This window comes from Lolium rigidum, chromosome 2 (genome assembly GCF_022539505.1).
Source record: "Lolium rigidum isolate FL_2022 chromosome 2, APGP_CSIRO_Lrig_0.1, whole genome shotgun sequence".
In the NCBI taxonomy this organism is placed as follows: Eukaryota; Viridiplantae; Streptophyta; class Magnoliopsida; order Poales; family Poaceae; genus Lolium; species Lolium rigidum.
Window position 1 is genome coordinate 209681633 of NC_061509.1, and position 8884 is coordinate 209690516.

The following is an 8884-nucleotide window of genomic DNA, read 5'->3' on the forward strand; positions in this document are numbered from 1 at the left end:
ATTGTTGACTTGGCTTCAAAATCAACCAGGATGAGTGGGTATAAGAGAAGGATCTAGCAAGGGGTAGATGATACCAAGTTTTGAATTAAGGAAGATTTGAGCTAGATTATCACAAAGAGGAATATCAAGATGGTACACTCAAGTTGCCATCAGGAGAAGGGTTTGATGTAGTAAGAAGGAAAACAATTCTTTCTAAGCCACACATGTGTTTTATTTAGTGAGTTGCTTGTTTAACCACTAGAGGTGTTGTTCTTAAGGGTAGCTCAAAACAAAACTCAACAAGCAAATCAAGACAATTCATCATAACAAACAGATCAAGGCAATTCATCTTAATTAGTCTATAGGAAAAGTTTTTGTTCCTCCTAATTTTTGCACTAAGGACAATAAATCAAGGTTTCAAAATTGGGGTGTGACACAGACGCTCCAAGTAAAGCACATAAGATGTGACGGAATAAAAATATAGTTTCACTAGAGGTGACCTGATAAGTTGTCGATGAAGAAGGGATGCCTTGGGCATCCCCAAGCTTAGATGCTTGAGTCTTCTTAAAATATGCAGGGATGAACCACGGGGGCATTCCCAAGCTTAGACTTTTCACTCTTCTTGATCATATTGTATCATCCTCCTCTCTTGACCCTTGAAAACTTCCTCCACACCAAACTCAAAACAAACTCATTAGAGCGGTTAGTGCATAATCAAAAATTAACATATTCAGAGGTGACATAATCATTCTTAACACTTCTGGACATTGCACAAAGCTACTGAAAGTTAATGGAACAAAGAAATCCATCAAACATAGCAAAACAGGCAATGTGAAATAAAAGGCAGAATCTGTCAAAACAGAAGAGTCCGTAAAGACAAATTTTTCTGGGGCACTTAACTTGCTCAGATGAAAAAGGTCAAATTGAATGCAAGTTGCGTACATATCTGAGGATCACGCACGTAAATTGGCATATTTTTCTGAGTTACCTACAGACGGGGCTGCTCAATTTCGTGACAGTAAGAAATCTGTCTCTGCGCAGTAATCCAATTCTAGTATCAACCTTACTATCAAAGACTTTACTTGGCACAACAATGCAATAAAATAAAGGTAAGGAGAGGTTGCTACAGTAGTAACAACTTCCAAGACTCAAATATAAAACAAAAGTGCAGAAGTAAAATAATGGATTGTCTCCCATAAGCGCTTTTCTTTAACGCCTTTCAGCTAGGCGCGGAAAGTGTGAATCAAGTATTATCAAGAGATGAAGCATTAGCATTCTTACCATGGGCCTTGCGCCTACCCTTCTTACTCTTATTCTTACTCTTTGGTTTAGGGAATATATGACCGCATCCGGGCATAGAGGTAAAATTTAGAGTGCCTTTCCCCACATCTATGATTGCTCCCACGAGTTTCAGCAGGGACCTTCCAAGTGTGATTTGTCCTGTCCCTACACATTCAACAACAAGATAATCAGTGGATACCGTTCTTCCAAGAAAGGTTGTGAACACACCTTCAGCTATACCCTTAGGAATTATAACAGAGTTATCAGTAAGAGTTATTCCTTCTCCTCCTTCAGTAAGTTCCCAAAGTGTCAAAGATTCATAAATTCTTTTAGGCATAAGGCAAAAATCAGACATAATATCACAACGGGCATGAAAAGTTTCACCACAAATAGCAACTTTTAGTAGGCACCCACATTGAAGGTTCAAAACTTACTGGAACATAATCATAATATTCGCGAATCTGGTTGTACCCTTCTTTTAAACAAGATATATTTGTCTCGAGGGTGTTTAATCTATTATGAATGCTAGCAAGAGATGAATCAAAATTATTAGCGGAGCTAGATGATGTAACCACTTTTCTTATGGCATTAAAAGCTTGATCCCCATCACAGTGAAGGAAATCTCCTCATACTACAACATCTAAGGCATATCTATAGCGAAGAGTAAGCCCAAAATAAAAGTTACTAAGAAGAAAACTTAGAGTCATTATAGGTTTAGTTTTACTATAAGAATCAAAAGTTCTAGACCAAGCTTCTTTAAAACTCTCTTCACCACCTTGTTTAAAAGTAAAGATCGATTCCTCAGGAGATAGAGTAACAACTACATGACTAGTCATGATAATAAAGTAAATGCAAGTAACTAATTTTTTTGTGTTTTTAATATAGAGAATGCAAACAAGACAGTAAATAAAGTAAAGCTAGTAACTATTTTTTTTTGTATTTTTGATATAGAGAACAAACAAAGCAGTAAATAAAATAAAGTAAAGCAAGACAAAAACAAAGTAAAGAGATTGGATGTGGGAGACTCCCCTTGCAGCGTGTCTTGATCTCCCCGGCAACGGTGCCAGAAAAAGAGTTGTTGCCGTGGGAGTTAGCAATCTCTGTGGTGTAACTTTTTCTTACGTTCCCCGGCAACGGCGCCAGAAAAAGAGCTTGATACGCGTGAAGCACACGTCCGTTGGGAACCCCAAGAGGAAGGTGTGATGCGTACAGCAGCAAGTTTTCCCTCAGTAAGAAACCAAGGTTATCGAACCAGTAGGATTCAAGGATCACGTGAAGGTCGTTGGTGACAGAGTGTAGTGCGGCGCAACACCAGGGATTCCGTCGCCAATGTGGAACCTGCACAACACAATCAAAGTACTTTGCCCCAACGTAACAGTGAGGTTGTCAATCTCACCGGCTTGCTGTAAACAAAGGATTAAATGTATAGTGTGGAAGATGATGTTTGTTTGCGAAGAACAGTAAAGAACAAGTATTGCAGTAGATTGTATTTCAGATGTAAAAGAATGGACCGGGGTCCATAGTTCACTAGTGGTGTCTCTCCGATAAGAAATAGCATGTTGGGTGAACAAATTACAGTTGGGCAATTGACAAATAGAGAGGGCATAACAATGCACATACATATCACGATGACTACTATGAGATTTAATCAGGGCATTACGACAAAGTACATAGACCGCTATCCAGCATGCATCTATGCCTAAAAACTCCACCTTCAGGTTAGCATCCGCACCCCTTCCAATATTAAGTTGCAAACAACAGACGAAGCATTCATGTTTTATCCCTAGTGGCAACAGCACATCCACAACCTTAGAACTTTCTGTCACTGTCCCAGATTCAATGCAGGCATGAACCCACTATCGAGCATAAATACTCCCTCTTGGAGTGACAAGTATCAACTTGGCCAGAGCCTCTACTAGCAACGGAGAGCATGCAAGAACATAAACAACACATATATGATAGATTGATAATCAACTTGACATTGTTTGAGATATTCCCAAGAGGCAATAATAAAATGGTTATTATAATATATCTTTGTGTTTATGATAATGTTTACATACCATGCTATAATTGTATTAACCGAAACATTGATACATGTGTGTTATGTGAACAACAAGGAGTCCCTAGTAAGCCTCTTGTATAACTAGCTTGTTGATTAATATATGATCATGGTTTCGTGATCATGAACATTGGATGTTATTAATAACAAGGTTATGTCATTATATGAATGATGTAATGGACACACCCAATTAAGCGTAGCATAAGATCACGTCATTAAGTTATTTGCTATAAGCTTTCGATACATAGTTACCTAGTCCTTATGACCATGAGATCATGTAAATCACTTATACCGGAAAGGTACTTTGATTACACCAAACGCCATCGCGTAAATAGGTGGTTATAAAGGTGGGATTAAGTATCCGGAAAGTATGAGTTGAGGCATATAGATCAACAGTGGGATTTGTCCATCCCGATGACGGATAGATATACTCTGGGCCCTCTCGGTGGAATGTCGTCTAATGTCTTGCAAGCATATGAATAAGTTCATAAGAGACCACATACCACGGTACGAGTAAAGAGTACTTGTCGAGAGACGAGGTTGAACAAGGTATAGAGTGATACCGATGATCAAACCTCGGACAAGTAAAATATCGCGTGACAAAGGGAATTGGTATCGTATGTGAATGGTTCATTCGATCACTAAAGTCATCGTTGAATATGTGGGAGCCATTATGGATCTCCGGATCCCGCTATTGGTTATTGGTCGGAGTGAGTACTCAACCATGTCCGCATAGTTCGCGAACCGTAGGGTGACACACTTAAAGTTGGATGTTGAAATGGTAGAACTTGAATATGGAATGGAGTTCGAATATTTGTTCGGAGTCCCGGATGAGATCACGGACATCACGAGGAGTTCCAGAATGGTCCGGAGAATAAGATTCATATATAGGAAGTCATATTCCAAGTTTGGAAATGATCCAGTGCATTTATGGCAGGTTCTAGAAGGTTCTAGAAAAGTCCGGAAAAATGGCACTATGGAAGGTGGAGTCCCGGAGGGACTCCACTAGCATGGCCGGCCAAACCCTAAAGGGGAGGAGTCCAAGGTGGACTCCACCTTGGTGGCCGGACAGCCCCACCTCAAGGAAAGGTGGGAGTCCCACCTTGAGTAGGACTCCCCCCTTGAGTAGGTTTCCCACTTTTGGGAGGTTTTGTTGTTGGGGTCTTATTCGAAGACTTGGACTACAACTCTTGGGGTTTCCACCTTGATACGTCTCCGACGTATCGATAATTTCTTATGTTCTATGCCATATTATTGATGATACCTACATGTTTTATGCACACTTTATGTCATATTCGTGCATTTTCTGGAACTAACCTATTAACAAGATGCCGAAGTGCCGGTTCCTGTTTTACTCGCTGTTTTTGGTTTCGAAATCCTAGTAACGAAATATTCTCGGAATTGGACGAAACAAAGACCCAGGGGCCTATTTTTCCACGGAGCTTCCAGAAGACCGGAGAACACACGAAGTGGGGCCACGAGGTGGCGACACCACATGGCGGCGCGGCCCAGGGGGGCCCGCGCCGCCCTATGGTGTGGCCCCTCGTCCGGCCCCCGACTCTGCCCTTCCGCCTACTTAAAGCCTCCGTCGCGAAACCCCCGATGCGAAAAACCACGATACGGAAAACCTTGCCGAGACGCCGCCACCGCCGATCCCATCTCGGGGGATTACGGAGATCTCCTCCGGCACCCTGCCGGAGAGGGGATTCATCTCCCGGAGGACTCTACACCGCCATGGTCGCCTCCGGAGTGATGAGTGAGTAGTTCACCCCTGGACTATGGGTCCATAGCAGTAGCTAGATGGTTGTCTTCTCCTCATTGTGCTTCATTGTTGGATCTTGTGAGCTGCCTAACATGATCAAGATCATCTATCCGTAATTCTATATGTTGTGTTTGTCGGGATCCGATGGATAGAGAATACCATGTCATGTTAATTATCAAGTTATTACACATGTGTTGTTTATGATCTTGCATGCTCTCCGTTACTAGTAGAGGCTCTGGCCAAGTTTTTACTTTTAACTCCAAGAGGGAGTACTTATGCTCGATAGTGGGTTCATGCTCGCATTGACACCCGGGACAGTGACGAGAAAGTTCTAAGGTTGTGTTGTGCTCGTTGCCACTAGGGATAAAACATTGGCGCTATGTCCGAGGATGTAGTTGTTGATTACATTACGCACCATACTTAATGCAATTGTCTGTTGCTTTGCAACTTAATACTGGAGGGGGTTCGGATGATAACCTGAAGGTGGAGTTTTTAGGCATAGATGCAGTTGGATGGCGGTCTATATACTTTGTCGTAATGCCCAATTAAATCTCACTATACTTATCATGTCATGTATGTGCATTGTTATGCCCTCTCTATTTGTCAATTGCCCGACTGTAATTTTTTCACCCAACATGCTTTTATCTTATGGGAGAGACACCTCTAGTGAACTGTGGACCCCGGTCCATTCTTTAATACTCGAAATACAAATCTGCTGCAATACTTGTTTTACTCGTTTTCTCTGCAAACAATCATCTTCCACACAATACGGTTAATCCTTTGTTACAGCAAGCCGGTGAGATTGACAACCTCACTGTTTCGTTGGGGCAAAGTACTTTGGTTGTGTTGTGCAGGTTCCACGTTGGCGCCGGAATCTCTGGTGTTGCACCGCACTACATCCCGCCGCCATCAACCTTCAACGTGCTTCTTGACTCCTACTGGTTCGATTAAACCTTGGTTTCTAACTGAGGGAAACTTGCTGCTGTGCGCATCACACCTTCCTCTTGGGGTTCCCAACGGACGTGTCAACTACACGCATCAAGCAAATTTCTGGCGCCGTTGCCGGGGAGATCAAGACACGCTGCAAGGGGAGTCTCCACTTCTCAATCTCTTTACTTTGTTTTTGTCTTGCTTTATTTTATTTACTACTTTGTTTGCTGCATTATATCAAAACACAAAAAAATTAGTTGCTAGCTTTACTTTATTTACTGTCTTGTTTGCTATATCAAAAACACAAAAAAATTAGTTTACTTGCATTTACTTTATCTAGTTCGCTTTATTTACTATTGCTAAAATGGCCAACCCTGAAAATACTAAGTTGTGTGACTTCACTAGCACAAATAATAATGATTTCTTATGCACACCTATTGCTCCACCTGCTACTACAGCAGAATTCTTTGAAATTAAACCTGCTTTACTTAATCTTGTTATGCGAGAGCAATTTTCCGGTGTTAGTTCCGATGATGCTGCTGCCCATCTCAATAATTTTGTTGAACTATGTGAAATGCAAAAATATAAAGATGTAGATGGTGACATTATAAAATTAAAATTGTTCCCTTTCTCATTAAGAGGAAGAGCTAAAGATTGGTTGCTATCTCTCGCCTAAGAATAGTATTGATTCCTGGACTAAATGCAAGGATGCTTTTATTGGTAGATATTATCCCCCTGCTAAAATTATATCTTTGAGGAGTAGCATAATGAATTTTAAACAATTGGATAATGAACATGTTGCTCAAGCTTGGGAAAGAATGAAATCTCTCGGTTAAAAACTGCCCAACCCATGGACTGACTACTTGGATGATCATCCAAACCTTCTATGCAGGACTAAATTTTTCTTCGCGGAATTTATTGGATTCAGCTGCTGGAGGTACCTTTATGTCCATCACTCTTGGTGAAGCAACAAAGCTCCTTGATAATATGATGGTTAATTACTCTGAATGACACACGGAAAGAGCTCCACAAGGTAAGAAGGTAAATTCTGTTGAAGAATCCTCTTCCTTGAATGATAAAGTTGATGCTATTATGTCTATGCTTGCGAATGATAGGAATAATGTTGATCCTAATAATGTTCCATTAGCTTCATTGGTTGCCCAAGAAGAACATGTTGATGTAAACTTCATTAAAAATAATAATTTCAACAACAATGCTTACCGGAACAATTCTAGTAATAACTATAGGCCATATCCTTATAATAATGGTAACGGTTATGCTAATTCTTATGGGAATTCTTACAACAATAATAGGAATACACCCCCCAGGACTTGAAGCCATGCTTAAGGAATTTATTAGTACACAAACTGCCTTTAACAAATCTGTTGAGGAAAAGCTCAATAAAATTGATATTCTTGTTTCTAGAGTTGATAGTCTTGCCTCTGATGTTGATCTTTTGAAATCGAAAGTTATGCCTAATAGAGATATTGAAAATAAAATTGTTACTACAGCAAATGCCATCCAAGTTAGAATTAATGATAATATAAGATTAATGGCTGAACTGCGTGCTAGGTGGGATAGAGAAGAAAATGAAAAACTAGCTAAAAAGGAAGATGTAGCTAAAGTTTGGACTATTAACACCACTAGCAATGCTAATGATTCACATGTTGCTGCACCTCCTACTATCAATGGTAAAATGATTGGTGTTGGCAATGCTTCTACTCCTAGTGCAAAGCGCGCAAAATTACCTGAAACTGCTAAAACTGCTGAAACTGCTTGTGATAAAGCTGCTGAAATTTTTTCCAACCTTGGGGATGATAATCCCATTGCTTTAGATTGTAATGATTTAGATTTTGATGATTGCCACATCTCTGAAGTTATAAAGTTCTTGCAAAAACTTGCTAAGAGTCCCAATGCTAGCGCTATAAATTTGGCTTTCACAAAACATATTACAAATGCTCTCATAAAAGCTAGAGAAGAGAAACTAAAACTTGAAACTTCTATTCCTAGAAAGCTAGAGGATGGTTGGGAGCCCATCATTAGAATGAGAGTTAAAGATTTTGATTGTAATTCTTTATGTGATCTTTGTGCAAGTATTTCTGTTATGCCTAAAAAAGTCTATGATATGCTTGACTTGCCACCATTGAAAAATTGTTATCTGGATGTTAATCTCGCTGATAATGCTAAAAAGAAACCTTTGGGGAAAGTTGATAATGTTCATATTATGGTTAACAATAACCTTGTCCCCGTTGATTTTGTTGTCTTGGATATTGAATGCAATGCATCTTGCCCCATTATATTGGGAAGACCTTTTCTTCGAACCGTTGGTGCCACTATTGACATGAAGAAAGGTAATATTAAATATCAATTTCCTCTCAAGAAAGGTATGGAACACTTCCCTAGAAAGAGAATGAAGTTACCTTATGATACTATCATTAGAACAAATTATGATGTTGATGCTTCATCTCTCGATGTTACTTGAATTACACTTTCTGCGCCTAGCTGAAAGGCGTTAAAGAAAAGCGCTTATGGGAGACAACCCATGTTTTTACTCCAGTATTTTTGTTTTATATTTGTGTCTTGGAAGTTGTTTACTACTGTAGCAACCTCTCCTTATCTTAGTTTTATGTTTTGTTGTGCCAAGTAAAGTCTTTGATAGAAAAGTAAGTACTAGATTTGGATTACTTGCGCAGTTCCAGATTTCTTTGCTGTCACGAATCTGGGTCTATCTCCCCGTAGGTAGCTCAGAAAATTACGCCAATTTACGAGCATGATCCTCAGATATGTACGAAACTTTCATTCAATTTGAGCATTTTCGTTTGAGCAAGTCTGGTGGCCTAATAAAATCCATCTTTACGGACTGTTCTGTTTTG